The 22,923-nt window shown below is 41.5% G+C and overlaps 1 protein-coding gene and 1 long non-coding RNA gene across 7 annotated transcripts in view; one reads left to right on the top strand and one right to left on the bottom strand.

The window, feature by feature from the left end:
- The first annotated feature begins 1,225 nt into the window (after positions 1–1,225).
- LOC135109543 (uncharacterized) overlaps positions 1,226–22,923 on the top strand; it is a 50,685-nt gene continuing 28,987 nt past the window's right edge. The window contains exons 1-2 of one of the 5 annotated variants that reach the window (XM_064020941.1): positions 1,226–1,293; positions 1,470–1,677. The gene's annotated coding sequence lies outside the window, so the exon portion shown is untranslated. Of the gene's footprint in view, positions 1,294–1,421; positions 1,678–22,923 lie in introns of those variants that run through there. The other 4 variants (XM_064020939.1, XM_064020938.1, XM_064020935.1 and 1 more) reach the window with 4 other exon arrangements.
- LOC135110028 (uncharacterized) lies at positions 9,754–22,575 on the bottom strand. 2 transcript variants are annotated; one of them, XR_010273043.1, is made up of 3 exons: positions 22,322–22,575; positions 20,717–20,885; positions 9,754–11,892 (listed from the first exon to the last, which is right to left on the bottom strand). It is a non-coding gene; the product is annotated as an uncharacterized LOC135110028 (long non-coding RNA). The 2 variants fall into 2 exon arrangements; XR_010273044.1 differs by lacking the exon at positions 9,754–11,892 and adding an exon at positions 11,899–12,620.

Below are 22,923 nucleotides of genomic sequence, written 5' to 3'. Positions count from 1 at the left end.
AGTCTTCTAATGCTCCCACCCGCCCCCACCCCTACCCCCTCTCCCCATACAGTGGTATAAAGAGATGCATCTGCATGTGTGGCGTGAATGGTGTTGCTGACTAGGCAGTTGTTTTGTGTGTGTGAGAGAGAGAGAGAGAGAGAGAGAGAGAGAGAGAGAGAGAGAGAGAGAGAGAGAGAGAGAGAGAGAGTCGGTTAGTCAGGCAGAAAGATAGATAAAAGATAAAGAAAGTGAGAAGGAACTAAGAAAGTCTGTCTATCAGTTAGAAAGATTAATAAGACATACATAAAGTGAGAACGAAGTGACAACGAACAAAGAAAGGCGGTCAGTCAGTCAGAAAGACGTATTAAACGTACAGAATGTGGAAACGAATCAAAAGTCAGGAGGCCAGTCAGTCATTCAGAAAGATAGAAAACGTACAGAAGCTTAAAACTAAAACTCCGTAGTGCCTCCTCATAGTGAAGTTGTCTGGTGCTCGGGGCGTATGACCTCGGCCGGTGAGAGAAACACAACCACCGCGATACAGTTTCCCATCCTTAATTAGTTTAGTGTGTTACATTTCATAGCCATTGTGGGGAGGCTGATGCACGCGTCCATGCCGTCACTCTTACCGGAAAAATACTGGAGCTTTAAACACACACACACAAACACACACACACACACACAACGAAGTATGTCCTGTATAACTACTACTACCTACACCACAAGCTGAACTGTAGAATAATGTAGGGTCATTTTCGAACAGGAAAGACAGAGGAACGTAGCAATCTCCTGAGAAATTCCGCTCGAAGCTCTTCATTGAACCAGAATAGCTCCCGTCAGGAAAGTGAAGCCTGGTAGTGGATGTGATGAAGCACTGTTACATCAAAGACAAACGAAAATAGATTTTATGATAACAGGCAATGAAGGACTCGGTGAAAAATAAAAGTGCTATTGATGGAGTAAATGCAGAAAACGGCCGTCGTGGTATTAGACAAAGGCAAAGAGTGAGTGTTAAAAATGAACTTTTTTTTTTTTATGTACATTAATAGAAAGTAAATATGTGTATGTGATTTTTTTTTTTTTGTATTTGTGTGTGTGTAAGTGAAAATATGCCAGTTTTATTTCAGAAAAAACAAACCAGAAGTTATACCCAAAATAAACTCAGGTATTTTCACCGAGAGTAACAAACGGAAAGGCTGAATCACTAACAAACAAATAAATTAATCCCTCAGGCTTCACAAAGTGCTTCGAAACTCGTTCAGAACCAGAGGCAGTGAACACAGACTCGATGAACCCTTGTCGGCCATGCAGGTGACCACTGGGACTGTGCCGCGTGTTTGTTTGCATGTTTGTTGGCCTGCATCATTAATGAGGCATAAAAAAAGATAATTTTTTTTCGCCAAACTGTTGATACTGAGAGAGATACACCAGTTTGCTCTTTCATTGCCTCGTTCTTCCATCTGATGAACGACGGTTTTGTGTTTCAGAGGCAAACGACCGAGCTCATTGTGACCCTCGTGTTTGTGCCTCTCTGTGTGCTGGCCTGGCATTCTGTGTGGACGTGGCGGTGTTGTCTACACCGGTGGTGGTGATGGTGATAGCGATGGTAAATGTGCGGGACTGTGGTGGTGGTGATGATGGTATTTGCGGATGCAGCATCTAGAAATCGTGGTGGTGATGGTGGTTGTTATGGTGGTAAGTGAATTTTAGAAAGTTTTAATTGTTATTTCTTTTACGTATACTTTTCCCAGTGATTGTTATTCAAAGTGAGTGCAAATTTTTAAAATGAGAGGAACACACATATGCACCATTGTGAACCTAGATGAATGCAGCGTTAGGTTAATGATGATGAACAATTTCCTTCCCGTTTGCCTTAATCAACTTATACCTGCCTCTCTCTCTCTCTCTCTCTCTCTCTCTCTCTCTCTCTCTCTCTCTCTCTCTCTCTCTCTCTCACGCGTGATGAATAAGAGGATTTTACCGGATTTAATCGAGTTTTAAGTTTCATCTTCACTGCAATATTTCTGGTTAACCTCGTGACCACCTTTCAACCTGAGATCAGTAACCTTTGTTGGCTGTGGATGAATAGTCGGTGTAATGAAGTGGTGGACGTGAGGCCTCACTTTAAAATCGAACTGACGCCTGGGTGGTTTTTGAATGCTCTAAATCATCTACGTTTTTTGGCTAGATGCTTCAGCTTCCTTGGTTGTGTGTCTAAGTCGTAGAATATAACGTGTGTGTGTGTGTATGTGTGTGTGTGTGTGTGTGTGTGTGTTTCTCGTCTTCGTAAGTTTCGGCTTCCCTTCGTGGTCATGATGAAACAGATTCCTGGACTTACACTCTTCTTACCTGCAGGCGACATCCTTAGGAAATTAGTGCACATTTTTTTTGCTTAGTTTGTGTATTTTCACAATAAGAGAAATTATATTGATAGCCGATTTTTTCCTTCACAGAATAGCCTCTCGGTGTACCGAGGCTTCGTGGCCTAGAGGAGGCACAGCGTACAGCGGATGGCATTTTTGTGATATTTACTTGTAGCCCTTGACCTTTATCCTTGTGCTGTCAGAGAAACACGCAAAGCATGATAGATTACCATGACACAAACACACTCACACTCACAGAAGCCACTGCTAGGACTCCCACAGCAACTTTACCAGTCAGTCTTCAGGGACGAGACAAAGCTTTTGGTTGTGCGCCTCTGAGATGCTTCCTGACGTCCTGGTTTCCGGCGGAGAGTGGTGTAGGGAAGGCCCTTAGGAACGTCACCATATGTGTGTGTGTGTGTGTGTGTGTGTGTGACTGAGCAAGAGAGAGAGAACAGTTTTAGTAGTAAATGCAATGGTAAGTGTTAGCCACGTAGTTCAGTTAACAGCCATAAAGATGAATACTCCCATCACACCTTTATTAAGTTGTCGGGCTTGAATGAATCCAATTACGGAGTTTGCAATAAGCTGTATGTGAGCCGCGCTATCGAACGCTATTTCCGGAAAAGATTTCGACTTTTTTTTTATATTCTCTATTAATTATTTGATACCGTATATTTAATGATGCTCTTACTAATCATGGTTTTCTTTGGATTCTTTCATCTTTGCACATCACCTAAATATTCCTGGATTACTTTCTAGTTAATGGTATCTAGTTCTTTTTAACGACAAATAGGTTTTTTTTTCTATTTATTTTTTTCTTTACCATTTCTCTTTTGTTGTATAATAACCTGATTTGCTGCGGCGTATATAAACTTGTGGTTGACGTTCTTCCCGTCTCTGCCTCCTTACCTTGCTGATCTGCACACCGCCCACACGCTGGAGCGTTGTATTGACGCACCTTCTCGCCAGTAAAATTCATTCATGTTTGCTTCCCTGCGTGACATCAAAGGAGAGACAGGACTAGATTCGCCTGGGATTTACATGCGTGCGTTCCTTACTCCTGACCTGCATTACTACACTTTCACTCCCGTACTCATCTCCATTACGTTCTTGGTGTACCTCATGTCTTTTCCTGGAATCTCGGGTTGACAAGTCGTCACGCAGCCCACGACCCAGCCTCACCCTTGCTACATATTTCAGTCCCTCCCAACTTTATTTTTCGTTTATCCCTCTGTTATTGATCAGTGCTGGATGACTCCCGTTGTGCGATAGTGCCTTGGTGCTTCTAGGAGAGGGAAGTACCTCTTGTGTAGACGAAATTGCAGACAGGTAGGTAGGTAAGCAGGACAGTTGTATGTAAGTAGGTATATAGGGAAGTTAATAGGCTTGGTAGCTGGGCAGTAGAATAAACAGGCAATAATTAGATAGGTGGATAGGTAGTAAGTAGGGTAGGCTGATAAGTAAATAGGAAATGAAGTAAGTAACTAGTAGCAAAGAGTGGGAACCGCTTGTCTGGAATGGGTTTCATCCGTACACTACCAAAATTAAGGGAGTAGATACGCTTCGGTGCTCCGCAGACTTGTTTTACGGATCACTTGGCGTCCCGCTGGATGTGGCAGGACAGTCATGGAACACTTGCACCTGTTAATTGTTCGTCTGAGGTTGGTTTATTGTTGGTTTTAGTAGTTTACATTCACTTAAAATTATTTCACATTCTACAATTCATTTAAAAAGATACCTGGCGACTACCAACCATTACTTTCTTGTTCATTGTGGAAATCTTAATGTAAAACAGGTCGTTAGTTCACGTATTAATTGGTATTTGAGTTTTAGAAAACTAATTCATCACTTTGGGTAAATTAACTTGTTCTTAGCTAAGCAGGTAGATAAGTGAAGTAAGTGGAGGCTGTAAATATGTCATCACGGGTTTCCATCTGTCTGTCACGAAAAGTAAGGAAGAGAACATGCCTCGGTGTTCTCAGACCGGTGTTGTGGCTCAGCTACCACTAGGGGGAGTGTTGCAGGAGAGTAAGGAACAGAACATGCCCCGGTGTTCTCAGACCAGTGTTGTGACTCAGCTACCAGTACGGGAGTGTTGCAGGACAGTAAGGAACAGAACATGCCTCGGTGTTCTCAGACCGGTATTGTGGCTCAGCTACCAGTAGGGAAGTGTTGCAGGACAGTAGGGAAGAGAACATGCCTCGGTGTTCTCAGACCGGTGGTGTGGCTCAGCTACCAGTAAGGGAGTGTTGCAGGACAGTAAGGAACAGAACATGCCTCGGTGTTCTCAGACCGATGTTGTGGCTCAGCTACCAGTAAGGGAGTGTTGCAGGACAGTAACGAAGAGAACATGCCTCGGTGTTCTCAGACCGGTGTTGTGGCTCAGCTACCAGTAAGGGAGTGTTGCAGGACAATAAGAAACAGATTATGACTCGGTGTTCCCAGACCGGTTTTGTGTGTCACCTACCAGTAGGGTAGTGTTGTAGGACAGTAAGGAACAGAATATGCCTCGGTGTTCTCAATCCGGTGTTGTGGCTCAGCTAACAGTAGGGGAGTGTTGCAAGACAGTAAGGAAGAGAACATGATTCGGTGTTCTCAGACCGGTGTTGTAGCTCAGCTACCAGTGGGGGAGTGTTGCAGGACAGTAAAGAACAAAACATGCCTCGGTGTTCTCAGACTGGTGTTGTGGCTCAGCTACCAGTAGGGGAGTGTTGCAGGACAGTGAGGAACAGAACATGCCACGGTGTTGTCAGACCGGTGTTGTGGCTCAGTTACCAGTAGGGGAGTGTTGCATGACAGTAAGGAAGAGAACATGCCTCGGTGTTCTCAGTCCGGTGTTGTGGCTCAGCTAGCAGTAGGGGAGTGTTGCAGGACAGTAAGGAAGAGAACATGCTTCTGTGTTCTCAGACCGATGTTGTGGCTCAGCTACCAGTAGGGGAGTGTTGCAAAAAAGAAAGGAACAGAACATGCCTCGGTTCTCAGACCGGTGTTGTGCGTCAGCTAGCAGTAGGGGAGTGTTCCAGGACAGTAAGGAAGAGAACATGCCTCGGTGTTCTTAGACCGGTGTTGTGGCTGAGTTACCAGTAGGGGAGTGTTGTAGGACAGTAAGGAAGAGAACATGCCTCGGTGTTCTCAGACCGGTGTTGTGGCTCAGCTACCAGTAGGGGAGTGTTGAAAAAAAGAAAAGGAACAGAACATGCCTCGGGTTCTCAGACCGGTGTTGTGCCTCAGCTACCAGTAGGGGAGTGTTGCAGGACAGTAAGGAAGGGAACCTGTCTCGGTGATCTCAGACCGGTGTTGTGGCTTAGCTACCATTAGGGGAGTGTTGCAGGACAGTTAAGAAAAGAACATGCCTCGGTGTTCTCAGACCGGTGTCGTGGTTCAGCTACCAGTAGGGGAGTGTTGCAGGACAGTTAAGAAGAGAACATGCCTCGGTGTTCTCAGACCGGTGTTGTGGCTCAGCTACCAGTAGGGGAGTGTTGCAGGACAGTAAGGAACAGAAAATGCCTCGGTGTTCTCACACCAGTGTTGTGGCTCAACTACCAGTGGAGGAGTGTTGCAGGACAGTAAGGAACAGAACATGCCTCGGTTTTCTCACACCGGTGATGTGGCTCAGCTACCAGTAGGCGAGTGTTGCAGGACAGTAAAGAACAGAACATGCCTCGGTTTTCTCAGACCTGTGTTGAGGCTTAGCTACCATTAAGGGAGTGTTGCAGGACAGTAAGGAAGAGAACATGCCACGGTGTTCTCAGACCGGTCTTGTGGCTTAGGTACCAGTAGGGGAGTGTTCCAGGACAGTAAGGAACAGAACATGCCTCGGTGTTCTCAGACCGGTGTTGTGGTTCAGCTACCAGTAGGAAATAGTTGCAGGACAGTAAGGAACATAACATGCCTCGGTGCTCTCAGACACATGTTGTGGCTCAGCTACCAGTAGGGGAGTGTTGCAGGACAGTAAGGAACAGAACTTGCCTCGGTGTTCTCAGACTGGTGTTGTGGCTCAGCTACCAATAGGGGAGCGTTGCAGAACAGTAAGGAAGAGAACATGCCTCGGTGTTCTCAGACCGTTGTTGTGGCTTAGCTACCAGTAGGGGAGTGTTGCAGGACAGTAAGGAACAGTAAGGAACAGAACATACCTCGGTGTTCTCAGACCGGTGTTGTGGCTCAGCTTCCAGTAGTGAAGTGTTGCAGGACAGTAAGGAACATTAAGGAACAGAGCATGCCTCGGTTTTCTGAGACCAGTGTTGTGGCTCAGCTACCAGTAGGGGAGTGTTGCAGGACAGTAAGGAACAGAACATGCCTCGGTGTTCTCAGACCGATGTTGTGGCTCAGCTACCAGTAGGGGAGTGTTTCAGGACAGTAAGGAACAGAACATGCCTCGGTGTTCTCATACCGGTTTTGTGACTCAGCTACCAGTAGGAGAGTGTGTCAGGACAGTAAGGAACAGAACATGCCTCGGTGTTCTCAGACCGGTGTTGTGGCTCAGCTACCAGTAGGGGAGTGTTGCAGGACAGTAAGGAACAGAACATGCCTCGGTGTTCTCAGACCGGTGTAGTAGCTCAGCTACCAGTAGGGGAGTGTTGCAGGACAGTAAGGAACAGAACATGCCTCGGTGTTCTCAGACCGGTGTTGTGGCTTAGCTACCAGTAGGTGAGTGTTGCAGGACAGTAAGGAACAGTACTACTTGTTTCCATTAGTAGGAGGAGGCAGTAGGCACCTGCTGAAATGATAATTACTCCCATTGAAGTCTAAAGCACTGGATGAGGGGATGCTGTAAACTTATCATTAAACCCAGCTGTGGCCTCACTGAACGTTTCCCTTTGTGTCTCACAACACAAGGGGGCAGTCACAGCCTCTCTTCCTGCTTACAAAACTACAAGCACCTAATAACACGCACACCTTTCACTCAAAAATTCAAAATTATCATGGCAACTTCTACACCAGCCTCGCAGTCCCCATATGGGGAAGGGCTCACAAATGTTCCCAGGTCAGACTGCTCTTCTGATAACGACCGTAAGTGTTTTGATATTCACCTAAACTTTTCCTTCGTTAACTTCTGCAACATTCGCGGTCTTAGATTTAATATTCAATCTGTAGAAGTCCACCTCTCCTCTACTAAACCTCATCTTCTTTTTCTCACAAACTCAGGTGTCTGAAGCAACTGACAGTAGCCCCTTTTCTGTTCCCTCCTACTTTTTTTATCTTCATTTTCAATCCAAAGCTGGACTTAACCTGCTCTCGTGCCCACGCTCTTGAATCTTCCAAGTTTTCCACCTTCTGGCTACGACTACAGTCACTCTCAAACTAAATTTATCTGTGCTGTATACCTCTCTCCTAACTCCTCTGACTATAAGAGATTCTTTGACTACTTAACTTCCAAAGTGGAGCACATTCTGATTCTCTTCCCTTTTGCAGAGATCTCCATTCTTGGAGAATTCAATGTTCACCACCAGCTTTGGCTTTCTTCTCCCTTCTCTGACTATCCTGGTGAACTAGCGTTCAACTTTGCTATCCTCCACGACCTAGAGCAATTGGTGCAACACCCTACTCGTATTCCTGACTGTCTTGGAGATACGCTCAACATTCTTGACCTTTTCCTGTCCTCTAATCCTTCTGCTTATGCTGTCACCCTTTCTTCTCCGCTGGGCTTCTCCGATCACAGTCTCATATCTGTATCTTATCCTATCGCTCCAGTCCCTCCTCAGGATCCCCCTAAACGGAGGTGCCTCTGGCATTTTGCCTCTGCTAGATTGGGGGGGCCTGAGGAGGTATTTTGCTGATTTTCCTTGGAATGACTACTGCTTCCGTGTCAGAGATCCGTCTTTGCGTGCTAAGCGCATAACAGAGGTGATAGTGTCTGGCATGGAGGCATTCATTCCTCACTCTTTTTCTCGACCTTAACCTTCTTGTGCTATAGATGATAGAAAGGTGGCCCACAAAGGGTACTTAAGCCTTCCATCACCAAAATCTCATGTGCTTTATATTTCTGCCCGGAACCAAGCCAAGTCTGTTCTCCAACTAGCCAAAAACTCCTTCATTAAAAGAAAGTGTCAAAATCTTTCAAGATCTAACTCCCCTCATGACTTCTGGCATCTAGCCGAAAACATCTCCAATAACTTTGCTTCTTTTTTCTTTCCCTCCTTTATTTCATCCAGATGGCACCACTGCTATCACATCTATTTCTAAAGCTGAACTCTTCACTCGAACCATTGCTAAAAACTCTACCTTGGATGATTCAGGACTTGTTCCTCTCTCTCCTCTACCCTCTGGCTACTTCATGCTACCTTATAAAATTCTTTGCAATGATGTTTTCCATGCCCTCGCTGGCCTAAACCCTCGGAAGACTTATGGACCTGATGGGGTCCCTCCTATTGTTCGCCGAAACTGTGCCTCCGTGCTTGTACCTTACCTAGTCAAACTCTTTTAACTCTGTCAACATCTACCTTTCCTTCTTGCTGGAAGTTTGCCTACATTCAGCCTGTTCCTAAAAAGGGTGACCGTTCTAATTCCTCAAACTACCATCCTATTGCTTTGATTTCCTGCCTATCTAAGGTTTTTTTTTTAATATACCCTCAACAGGAAGATTCTTAAACATCTATCACTTCACAACCTTCTATCTGATTGCCAGTATGGGTTCCGTCAAGGCCGCTCTACTGGTGATCTAGCTTTTCTTACTGAGTCTTGGTCATCCTCTTTTAAAGATTTTGGTGAAACTTTTGCTGTTGTCTTGAACATATCAAAAGCTTTTGATAGAGTCAGGCACAAAGCTTTGATGTCCAAATTACCTTCCTACGGCTTCTTTCCTTTTGTCTGTAACTTCTTATGTTTTCTTTCTGACCGTTCTATTGCTGCTGTGGTAGACGGTCACTGTTCTCCTAAATCTATTAACAGTGGTGTTCCTTAGGGTTCTGTCCTGTCTTCTAATTATTCATCAATGATCCTCTAAACTTCTTGTCCTACACTGTAAAAAATAATCTGTAAATTTTACAGAAAATTCACTGGCAACCAGGCTGCCAAACTTTTTCTGTAAAATTTAGGTATCTGTAAACAAGAATTTCCATATAAATCCGATTTTCTGTAAATTTTAAAGGTTTCTGTATTTTTTTTCCTTGTAAATTATGACAGGATTTTTCTGTATACCATTTACAGAAATTACTTGCTAAAGAAAAAGGGGAAAATCTATTTCTCAATGTTATTGTATTGTGTCTTACAGGAACAGTACTGGCAAACAGTATTTGTAGTTTACAGGAACTTGTGAACAACTTAACTGTATCAATTTCTTAAGAAATGTCTAGTTAATATCCATATTGTGTACACTTCATGGTAGCAGTACAGCACATAGATCCTTCATATATCAAACTAATTTGGAAAGTCTGGGTTGATAAAAAAAAAAAAAGATACATCTAAAGACTCGTTGGCATCTGATCTTTTATTGTACATGCCAAACTTTCTCTGTATATCAGAAGAAAGTTTGCATACCTGTGTATGTGTACTATTGTATATGCAATTAAGACAACACAGTACATACATATCAAATTATGACTTTAGATACAAATGGTGGCCGTTGCAATGCTGCTGCTCTCACTACACATTACTGTTTACAATTGCCAGCTGATCACACGCCCGAATGCCTGCTGGCCAACCGAACCATGCACATAAACTGTATTCAGTATACAAAGAGCAACAGTTCAAAAGGTCGATTGACTGGCAGCCAGGTAGGAGTATATTATTTCCTCCAGATGGTCAGCATGTAAACAAAAAGCACACTGAGAGCAATGGGCAACTGGTATACACAAACTTTTTTTATGACAAACTGAAAAGTTCGCTGTATGTAGAAAAGAGCAGGTATCAGAAGAAACCAGTGTTTGATAGTATATCAAAGAGCAAATTTGATATACTGAGATTATATATATGCTGAATCAACAGCAATGTTTTAATTACAACAGTAAAATGCTGTAATCTCTCCAATATCCATCCTAGTTATTAACCAGAGGCCCATCCGGAGACTGCAACATCTGGATAGGGGTGCACATGACTGTAACACACCTGGATAATGACGTACTGTCTGAATAGTTACCCTTACCCTCCAGAGAGCAACTCTTACTGTCACGATAGCCAATCAGACACTTGTCTGGATAATGACGAGTCTGGATACTGACAGTCTGGATAATGGAGCAATTGGCGTACTGCAGAAATGTGACTATTCTGCACTCATGAGATTTTTTACATTTAATAACAATATAGCTAAATAAATACTAAAATCCCAGTTGACTCAGTAGAACTTATATTTACTAGGGCACTTTGAGGACTTTTTTATGAATATTAAATATTCCTTTCTATACGAACAGATCTTGAGTATATCACATATCTATCAAAAGTACAAAAATATTTCATTACCTCTGTGGGAAATCACTTCACCTGAACCAAAGTATATGAAAATAAATTAACTGTTTCCTGTATCTGAAACATTTTTGGAAAAATAAGCAAGGTATTATTTAAACTGTATGTGTTTATGAGAGAAGCACAGAAGGAATGCAAGGACTGAAATGTGCAAGGAATTTGATAACCAAGCTGAGAAAGAAAGAAAAAAAAGTCATCCTTTTAGAGAAAGTACTGCATCAGTAATAAGAAACACTGGAACCTGAATGTTGTCCTACTGCCCATGGAAAAGTTATAAACATGAGAAAATTCATAGCTGAAAGATTTTATTCAACACAAATAATGTGTCCAACAGCACGTCAGGTTAGGGCATGGACAGCCTACATTTTCCTCATGTTCTCATGTAAAAGATGAACTAGATAAGAGGCTTCAAAATCAAAATGAGGTAAAAGGAGAAATTACCTGAGCACATTTTTAAAACTAAAAATACATTAGATAAACTTGCAAAAATATTTCTACTAAACCACACTATACAATTTAATCAATTACTTGACTCTTCATCAGAGCATTCCTAAAAAATGATAAATAAATATATAAAAGTAATAATAAATCTAAGCATTTCACTGCATCAGCAAGCATGTAGAGAACTTTACATTATCATCATCATCATTACACTTCATTAAAAGACAATTCCAGAAATGAAAAAAAAATCATAAAGAACCTAGGCATTTAACTATACATAAACCAGCGTGGAAAGAACTTTACATCATCAACATCATCATCACCATTATAATCACTGCATACACCAATAAAAAAGAGCATTCCAGAAAAAAAATATGAACCTAGGTATTTAACTATGCAACACCAATCATGGAGAAAACCTTTATCATCATCATCATCATCACCACCATTATAATCATCATTATACTTGCATGGAGAAAACTTGACATCATCATCATCACCATTATAATCATCATTATACCATTAAAAAGAGCATTCCAGAAAAAAATAAATAATGAACCTAGGCATTTAAGTACATCACCTTTACAGCATCACCATTATAATCATTGACACATCATTAAGAAAAAAAAATTATTTAAGTACATCAGCAAGAATGGAAGAGAAGTTTCATCCACTTGAGTATCACAATTGTAGTGGCTGACAGCATCTGCAATAATTAAGATAATGAAAACATGATACAAAAGTTACATTGTTGTCTTCAGTCTTGAACACACAATACAAGTACTTTATATAAACAGTAAGGTATATACTACAGGGCAAATTGTTTAGTTCTACAGAAGTCAATGGTAATAAATAAATAAAATAAATGATGGCCCACTAAGTTTCCAGATAGGGATGACCAGCCCCTTTCTTCAGGCACAAGCACATTGAAGCAATCTAACTGTCATAGCACACTCATAGCATCGCTAATAAAATGAGTAATAAAGCAAATTAATTTTTGTGAGGTAAAATGAAATGGTAAATAAGACACTAATACATGTGACTTCCTGGAAGCTTATTTTTCACTCAACAAAAACCCAATATAAGTGTTCCAAGATTTCTTAAAAGAAAATAATAATGATTAATCTCCATAATGATCCAATATAAGTGTTCCAAGATTTCTTAAAAAAATTATAATGATTAATCTTCATAATGATCCAATATAAGTGTTCCAAGATTTCTTAAAAGAAAATAATAATGATTAATCTCCATAATGATAAAACAATGTTTTCATAAGTAATAAACATTATCTTGTGGGATTTAGCTCCTCCAGTCTACATCAGCAATAGCATTAATCAGGGACAGGACCTTCGGATGGACTTCAGAATGCCTTTTGCAATGTTCTTTTTTACTTCTATCTTGCTCTGCCATTCGGGATTGATGCCAACAAAACATCTGTAGTGAAGAAGGGTAATGTACTATTGTGTACACATTGTAAATAATGTAAATTTTGTCCATATCCTTAAAAACTGCAATTCTAATCTGCAAGCTGTTACTACATACCACAGAGTTACATGAATCTCAGCTTAATAATTTTAGTATAAGAAAAGCAATATGTCTTTGACTGTTAATACTGAAGGTGTTCTGGACAGATTTATCCATATATATATATATATATATATATATATATATATATATATATATATATATATATATATATATATATATATATATATATATATATATATATATATATATATATATATATATATATATATATATATATATATATATATATATATATATATATATATATATATATATATATATATATATATATATATATATATATATATATATATATATATATATATATATATATATATATATATATATATATATATATATATATATATATATATATATATATATATATATATATATATATATATATATATATATATATATATATATATATATATATATATATATATATATATATATATATATATATATATATATATATATATATATATATATATATATATATATACATATATATATATATATATATATATATATATATATATATATATATATATATATATATATATATATATATATATATATATATATATATATATATATATATATATAACATATATATATATATATATATATATATAACATATATGTAAGAAGTTGAAGTGGGCGCGCCTGCGAGAGGCTCACAGACTAGTCAGCGAGTCCCGCCAAAACGAGTCTTAAGGCCCTGGAGGTTTGTTGTTGTGGGAATTTTGGCGGGAGAGGCGAGCGAGAGAGAGACAGGGTGCAGAGTAGTGGTGGATTTGCCATTTGATTTGCAGGTATGTTATTGGGATTTGTTGTATTCTTTCATGGTGAAACAGTGTACATTGGGGGACATTATTGGGAGATAGGGTGGTGATTTGTACGCTTGGTTGGCAGGAGTTTGGTCTTGGCAGTGTGCTGTGGGACGTCAGTGAGGTGGCACCGTAGCAGATACTGTGAACTAGGAGGCTGCAGTGAGGAACTTGCTGTCCCTGGCTGCTATGGTGTTAGTACCGCCGTGCATGGAGGAAGAGCTGCAGTACTTCAGGGTAGTGGTAGTGGCGTACCTTCAGCGCGTTGGGTCGGTGTGCGGTTGGGCCTATAGGGTGTGAGGGTCCTGGGGGTACTGGTTAGGGTGGGACTGTCAGTGGCATATAACATTTCTTGTGTTGGTGCGTGAAGTGTTTATTTCTCCTGTTTATTTGTATGTGGATTTACCCAGTTTCTCATGGGATCAGGTATTTTGGAGTGCCAGCAGTGTGACCTCTAAGAGTGTTAAGCACTCATATTTTATTTGTTTTCTTTATTATGTACTCATTTGTGTTTTCTTTATTATGTATTCAATCATTAAATTTTTAAATTGTGGCCCAGGTTTCTGTGAACCTAAGCAGGAGGTTTAAATTAATCAGTGGGTTCTTGTGGTGAGTGCTTGGTGAGCCTAATTAAGGTAGGTTAACTGTGCCCTAGTTTTGCACTCATTACAATTGGTAGCAGAGCGTAGTTCTATGCCCTTTTGGGGAAATTGTTTCAAACTCCTGCTTGGGTCCAGTGCTTTTGGCAAAATCCACTTAAGTGTTAGTGTGGCACTACTCCTGCACAATGGAGGATTTGTTGTGTTTGGGTGATGTTGATGGCCAAGGTGTAGCTGGGGTTAAAGTTGAGTGCAAGGAGGAGAGCAGGGAGGTGGAAGTGACCCCAGAGGTAGTTGATAAATTAATCAGTAGCAATGCTCAGTTATCCCAAGCAGTGGCACAACTGTGTAATAAGTTTGACCAAATGGGGCACATGCAAAACATGGTGTGGTCACGTCCTGTGCCCACTATTGGAAAATTCTCTGGAAGGGTACGGAGGGCCAGTGAGTTGGATGACTGGGTAGAGGATGCCACAGAGAAAATAAAGCAGCTGGGATTACAGGGCTCTGAGGGAGTGTCATACCTGTGTGGGTTCTTGGAAGGCCCAGCCCGTCGAAGGGTCCGCAACAGTACTGTGAAGACTGTGTCTGACCTTTTTGATTGTTTGAGGTCTGCTTTTGGACCAGAACTGAATTATACAGACTTAGAAAAACAGCTGCATGCTCGGGTTCAACAGCCGGGTGAAGGAGTGTGGGAATTTGCTGATTCGCTGGGTGTTATTGTGGATAAAATGTACAAAGTGAGAGACAAGGGAGATAAAGAACGGCAATGGCTGCTAACTACATGGTTCTGTAGGAATTTGAGAGACAGAAAAGTAGGAGTGAAGTTGGGAAAATGGTGGGAAAAGCACCAGCCTGTGAAGTGGGAGGACATGGTTCAGCGAGCAGCAGACCAAGTGAGTGAGGCTGAGCGGATTGTGAAGGAAGAAGCAGAGTTAGTGAGTGGGAAAAAGCCAGAGAGAGTTGTGAGGAGTACCCTTTCTTCACCATCTTGCTCCTTGTGTGGACAACATGGACACTTGGGATATCAGTGTGAACGGTTCAAGGAGTTGGTGTCCAAGACAGCGGGAAAATGGGAGTCCTTGAGAACAAGGGGCCAGCTCTCAAGGCCTGACGACAGGGCCCCCACTACAGCTCAGATAAGGAGTGTGACTAATGTGACCGAGGAACGGAATGATGTAAAAAGAGGGAAAGTTAAGTTGTTTGGAAAGACTCTGAGGATAGATGCGTTGGTGAATGGTATACCTGTAAGTGCTATGGCTGATTCTGGTGCTGAGGTCAGTCTGGTGACAGAGGAATGGTACAAACAGCACCTCCTCCCCAAGCAAGCTGTGATCTATGGGATGGACATTCGGATTACAGATGCAAATGGGAGGGAAATTCCCTGTTTGGGTTATGTGAAGGTGAATGTGGAAATTGAGGGAAAAAGTGTTAAAGACTGTGGACTTTTTGTGAAAGGTGGTAGTGGGGAGAGTGGTGTGGTGCAGGGCACTACATTGCCAGTGTTGTTTGGGATGAATGTGTTGAAGGGAGCTGTGCACCTGGGGCTAACTGAGAAGTGGGGCAGGTGTGTCCGTGCCATTGAGGCAAATTTGAGGGTGACACAACAGCCTCTGGGGTTTGCTGTAATTCAGCAGCAACAGGATTTAGTAATCCCGGCTGGTACCAGAAGAATAATGAGAGTGTTTGTGGAAAGTTTACAGGAAGTAGATGTAGATAGTGTGGTGTTGGAGCCCTTAGTGCCTGGTGAGGGCTACTGGGTGCCTGAAGGTTTGTGTATATTTCCCAGTTATACCAGAGTGGTTAAGGGTGAAGGATGGCTGTCAGTGGGTAACCTGGGACAAGCAGATGTGCAATTCAGGCCACAGTGGAAGGTAGCCAAAGTCTCTCATGGAAGGGAGGTTACTGTGGGAAGAGCTCACACACACACAGTAGCTCAGACTGCACCTCCTTCAGTGGTTAAGGAGTTCAGGGACAGACTAGGGGTGCAGGTGGATGAGAGTCAGCTTGATTCAGCACAGTTGGAGAGACTGGATGGATTGATCCATGAGTACGGAGATGTGTTTGCTGAAAACGAGCAGGATTTGGGATGTGCTACTGGAGTGGAGCATGAAATTCACCTCAATAGTGCAGTGCCCATTCGCCTTCCATACAGACATATTCCTCCCCCATGTATCACTGAGGTTAAAGCTCATGTAAAGGGACTGTTGGAACAGGGAGTGATAGAGGAGAGTGTGAGCCCATATGCAGCCCCAATAGTGATGGTGAGGAAGAAAGATGGTTCGCTGCGACTTTGTGTTGATTATCGAAGGCTGAACGAGGTGACAGTGAAAGATGCCTTCCCATTACCAAGGGTACAAGACACACTAGATGCATTAGCCGGGGCACAGTATTTTTCTTCTTTTGATTTAGCTGCAGGTTATCATCAGATTCTGGTGCGGGCAGAAGACCGGCCCAAGACTGCTTTTGTAACACCATTTGGCCATTATCAATATGTGCGCTGTCCTATGGGGTTATCCAATAGCCCAGCAACATTCCAAAGGTTTATGGAGTATGTGTTTAGCGATCAGGTTTTTGTGACTCTTTTGGTGTATCTGGATGATTTGTTGGTGTTTGCTCGGAGTGTGGATGAGCATCTGGATAGACTGGAGGGAATGTTGAAGCTTTTGAGGAAACATGGGCTGAAGTTGAAACCTTCCAAATGCCACATACTAAAGCCCCAGGTTAGGTACCTTGGATTTATCATTTCTAAGGAGGGAATTAATACAGACCCAGAGAAAATACGGGCTGTACAGGAGTGGCCAGTTCCGCGCACTGTTAGGGAGGTCAGGGCATTTGTCGCATTCTGCTCCTTTTACAGAAGGTTTGTGAAAAATTTTGCGAAGGTGGCTGCTCCGTTGCATGCTTTGATGAGTGGAGATTCTAAGGCAGCAGTGAGTGATTATTGGGGGAAGGATGAGGCCAGAGCATTTGCCTTGTTGAAAGAGAAGTTAAGTCAGGCTCCAGTGTTGAAAAGTGCAGATTACAGCAAGCAGTTTGTGGTGGAGACAGATGCTAGCTTTGAAGGACTGGGAGCAGTTTTATCTCAGGAGCATGATGGGAGGTTGCATCCGGTGGCTTTTGCAAGTAGAGGTCTCAGAAAGTCAGAGCGGAACATGAGCAATTACAGCTCTAGGAAGTTGGAGCTGTTGGCTCTGAAGTGGGCTGTGACAGAGCAGTTTAAGCACTATCTGGTGGGTGGACATTTTATAGTGCTGACGGATAATAATCCATTGGCACATTTGAACTCTGCCAAGCTTGGGGCAGTGGAGAGTAGGTGGCTGGGTGACTTGGGAAGGTTTGATTTTGAGGTGAAATACCGGCCAGGGAAGGAGAATGGTAATGCGGATGGATTGTCGAGGAGGCCCCAGGAATTGATTGAGGGAGGGGAGGAAGAGAAGGAGATATGGGAAACCAGTCCTGACTCCTCGGTGAAAGGGGTGGCTGTGATGCAGGTATGGCGTGGTGCCAGTAAGGAGCAGCTTAGGGATATGCAACAGTCTTGTCCAGTTGTAGGGAAGTTGTGGAGACAAATGATTGGTAGACTGAGGCCAGCAGAACTAAGGCAGTTGCTACAAGTAGAGGAGTTTAGGCAATGGTGGAGAGTGAGAGGGTCCCTCATTATGAGGCATGGGGTGATCTACTGGCGTGGAAGGGAGACAGATTCTAGGAAGTGGAAAGTGGTGTTGCCAGTGAATCAGAGACAAGAAGTGCTTAAAGCCGCTCATGATCAGTGGGGTCATCAAGGGGTTGCTAGAACAACGTCACTAGTGAAGGATAGGTTTGCTTGGCCAGGACTACATGAAGACATCAAATTGTATGTGGCAAAGTGCAAAGTCTGTGTCATGGGGAAGGAGGAGGGTGTGCGGGCCAAGACTAAGTTGGGTACGTTGGAAGCCAACCGCCCCTGGGAAGTGTTGGCTGTTGACTTCACTTTGCTGGATCCGGCCAGGGATGGCAAGGAAAATGTATTGGTGGTGACGGATGTGTTTAGCAAGTTTGCCCTGGCCTTTCCTACTAAAAACCAAAAGGCAAGCACAGTAGCCAAGATCTTGGTGGAGGAGATTTTTCACCGTTTTGGTTGCCCAGAAAGGGTACATAGTGACCAGGGTAGGAATTTTGAGGGAAAGTTAGTGCAGGAACTATGCAAGTATTACCATGTAGCCAAGTCTCGTACCACCCCGTATCACCCTCAAGGAAATGGGATCTGTGAGAGGTTTAACCGCACCTTACATGGGATGTTAGTTACCCTTGGTCAGGAACAGCGGGAGCATTGGCCTAGGCACTTGTCAAGCCTCACTGCCATCTATAATACCACACCCCATGCTGTCACTGGTTTTTCACCCCATTATTTGTTGTTTGGTGTGGAGCCCCATTTACCTTTGGATAGGTTCTGTGAGGAAACTGATAGTGAGCCTACTAACCATAGCATGTGGATTAGGAAGCTCAGAGAGACACAGGAGGCTGCTTGGAAAGCAGCTAAGTTGAACATCAAGAGTTACCACAATACCAATAGGTGGAAGCGTCAGGAGCAAGGAAAAGCAGAGCCATTGAGGGTGGGACAAAGAGTGTTGCTAAGGGACAATGCAGTACTAGGTAGGAGGAAGATTCAGCCTAAGTTTGCAGCTGAGGTGTGGGAAGTTGAGGAGGTGTTGGATGGGGTGAGTGGGGTGTATAGGGTCAGACCAGAAGGTGAGTCCGGCTGTAGTAAGGTGTTACATCGCAGTAACTTGCGTCCTTGGAATGGCAGTGAGGGCCATGCAGGGACAAGTAATGAAGTGCCAGCAGGGACAAGTAATGAAGGGCCAACAGAGGAGGAAGAAGTAGAAATGCCAGATATGACAGAAGTGTTAAAGCGCTTTGGGTTTCCAGAACTGGACTCAGAGGAACAAGTGGACTCAGTGGTTGAGCAGGAGGGAGAGGATGCCCTAGGGCCTGGTGAAGAGCCAGATGAACAGAGTGGTGAAGGCTCAGAGCAGGTTAAAGGGGTTCAGGCCCCTCAACTCAGGAGGTCTAGTAGGATTGCTGAAAGGGGTGCAACGGGTTCGTCTTGTGTTGGCTGTGGGGATTGTGCATGAGGGCATGCACAAAGTTCAGGGGGGGTGAGTGTAAGAAGTTGAAGTGGGCGCGCCTGCGAGAGGCTCACAGACTAGTCAGCGAGTCCCGCCAAAACGAGTCTTAAGGCCCTGGAGGTTTGTTGTTGTGGGAATTTTGGCGGGAGAGGCGAGCGAGAGAGAGACAGGGTGCAGAGTAGTGGTGGATTTGCCATTTGATTTGCAGGTATGTTATTGGGATTTGTTGTATTCTTTCATGGTGAAACAGTGTACATTGGGGGACATTATTGGGAGATAGGGTGGTGATTTGTACGCTTGGTTGGCAGGAGTTTGGTCTTGGCAGTGTGCTGTGGGACGTCAGTGAAGTGGCACCGTAGCAGATACTGTGAACTAGGAGGCTGCAGTGAGGAACTTGCTGTCCCTGGCTGCTATGGTGTTAGTACCGCCGTGCATGGAGGAAGAGCTGCAGTACTTCAGGGAAGTGGTAGTGGCGTACCTTCAGCGCGTTGGGTCGGTGTGCGGTTGGGCCTATAGGGTGTGAGGGTCCTGGGGGTACTGGTTAGGGTGGGACTGTCAGTGGCATATAACATTTCTTGTGTTGGTGCGTGAAGTGTTTATTTCTCCTGTTTATTTGTATGTGGATTTACCCAGTTTCTCATGGGATCAGGTATTTTGGAGTGCCAGCAGTGTGACCTCTAAGAGTGTTAAGCACTCATATTTTATTTGTGTTTTCTTTATTATGTACTCATTTGTGTTTTCTTTATTATGTATTCAATCATTAAATTTTTAAATTGTGGCCCAGGTTTCTGTGAACCTAAGCAGGAGGTTTAAATTAATCAGTGGGTTCTTGTGGTGAGTGCTTGGTGAGCCTAATTAAGGTAGGTTAACTGTGCCCTAGTTTTGCACTCATTACATATATATATATATATATATATATATATATATATATATATATATATATATATATATATATATATAACATATATATATATATATATATATATATATATATATATATATATATATATATATATATATATATATATATATATATATATATATATATATATATATATATATATATATATATATATATATATATATATATATATATATATATATATATATATATATATATATATATATATATATATATATATATATATATATATATATATATATATATATATATATATATATATATATATATATATATATATATATATATATATATATATATATATATATATATATATATATATATATATATATATATATATATATATATATATATATATATATATATATATATATATATATATATATATATATATATATATATATATATATATATATATATATATATATATATATATATATATATATATATATATATATATATATATATATATATATATATATATATATATATATATATATATATATATATATATATTATATATATATATATGAATTACCTTTGAATGAACTCAGGTGTTGATGCAGAATCCATGGGGTACATTATAATGAAGTAGTAATAGGAGGCCAACAGCAAAGCTAGGCCAGTGGTAAATGTGGCAATATGCTCAGTGACAACAACACCATCAATTGCCAGCATATATCTTGCTGTAGTAAATCTTGATTCCCCTGAAAGTATTAAAAATAAATAAATAAATATAACCTAGCCACCTCTGGTAAGGATTTCATGACTTGTCTCTAGCATCTTCACCCCTTCCTCACCAGTCAATGCTTGTGGCAGAACTGCACTAGATATTTTACCTCCTCCACCTAAAGTCTCTCCCACAAAAGACCAGGTAATAATAATGGTAACATAGTTTTTATAGACCACAAGGTACTTTTCTATCATAATTTTTATAACAAATACCCACACATCCCATTCCTGTTCATCAAGCATAAAGGAACCAGTTAATAACTCTTTCAAAGGTGAAGTGATAAGAAAACTGCTATTATTTACAGTGTTCCTGGTTGCAGTATTACACCTCCTTTGGTTACATATCATTACCCATAAAAATTATAGGCTGATCCAAGTTATAAATGTCATTTCTTGTACTGGACACCTCCAAACTTGGTGACAACTCATCACAAAGGTCTGAATTTGATGAGTAGATAATTTCAGTTGGCAAGTCCTTAACTGTTTGACATCTTTGATGCCTACTTATGTGTGATTTAAATGTCTTTGAGAACATTTTGGAGCACTGATTAAAGGGGCACTGAATTCTGGTGCCATTATCAATGTGCTGTCTCAAATGCTTTGATAAATCCTTCATTCCATCACAAACTTGTTGGCACAAAAGAGTTTTACACTGTAATTTCAAATGGAGACAAGATCAACAATTTTTCAACACTTTCTGACCTATATTCTTGATGGTCTCAGTATATATGAGCCTTTAGCCCTATGTATGATGAAAGTGTTTGCAACCCCCTAATGGGCATTTGATAACTCTTCTGTATTCATTTGAATGCAACAGGCAATGATTTACATAATTTTTCACTGACCTTGATACATGATTACAGAGAGGACATGCAAACTCTGAATCCATGACACAAAAGTAATTACTAAAAAATTAGTAGTACTTAACGGTACTTGCCCTTCAGGAATTCAGGGATTATTACAATACTTAAGAAACATACTTTTTTTCCACGAGTGCTAGGTGGACTCGTGGAGCAAACTGCACTACATTTTCACTCATTCATCAGTCTTCCTCGCACCCGTGCCCACCAGCCGGATGTAACAGAGTACCACTTAACCTTGGTAACCAACCTAACAAACTAATGAAACTAACCACCATAACCAACCAAACCGAATTAGCCTGACCTAACTAACCTAACCTAGCGAAACCAGCATAATCTAACATAGGTATACAATCAAACTAACCAAACTAAGAGTGCAGGTCAGTCCCCATTAGTTAATAATTTAGTTTGCTAATGACTTCATGCTTCAACATAATTTATTTTAGATAGGTAAAAAAAAAAAAATGAGTATACATCATGCACAAATAAACGCACTTAGTAATGACATGGCTTACAAGCTGAGGTTAAGCAACCATTGAATTGTAACTTACATGCGAGGGAGGAGACCAGGAATGTTGTTGGATGCAAGGCCCTTAGGTCTTAGGGCCTTAGGAGGTAGGTAGGTAGAATACTGGTTGGCTGTGCCCTTGGTGGTGTTTTTGATGAGGCCGTGTAGTTAAGCCTCAGCAACAGCGTCAACACAGCCTCTAGTGTCCCAGAAGTGCAGTAAGCAGGTAGTATCAGGCTTGATGAAGGTACAGGCCTGGGTCTCACAAGGTACAGGATAAAGATGCAGCTACTAGTCTGGAACAAGAAGAAAAATATATCCTTGACAATTTTCTATTACTATTTCCATTTCTATTATTACTACTACTACTACTACTACTACTACTACTACCACCACCACCACTACTGTAACTCTCTCTCTCTCTCTCTCTCTCTCTCTCTCTCTCTCTCTCTCTCTCAGCATGCTCTGGAGGAACTTAATTATGAGCAATGGAGTGCGCCATATCCTGAGCCCCGCAGTTCCCTCCCTTGGAATTACCTTTGGAAGAATTACTACACTCGCAAACTCGCGGATAGCCATTTCCCTTTTATACTTTCCTCAAAAGTTGGTGGGCGCCGTCGTGTAAGCGAGCGAGTGAGCGTGTAG

The sequence above is a fragment of the Scylla paramamosain genome, chromosome 19, assembly GCF_035594125.1.
Source record: "Scylla paramamosain isolate STU-SP2022 chromosome 19, ASM3559412v1, whole genome shotgun sequence".
NCBI classification, from domain to species: Eukaryota; Metazoa; Arthropoda; class Malacostraca; order Decapoda; family Portunidae; genus Scylla; species Scylla paramamosain.
This window is presented reverse-complemented; position numbering and strand designations above follow the sequence as displayed.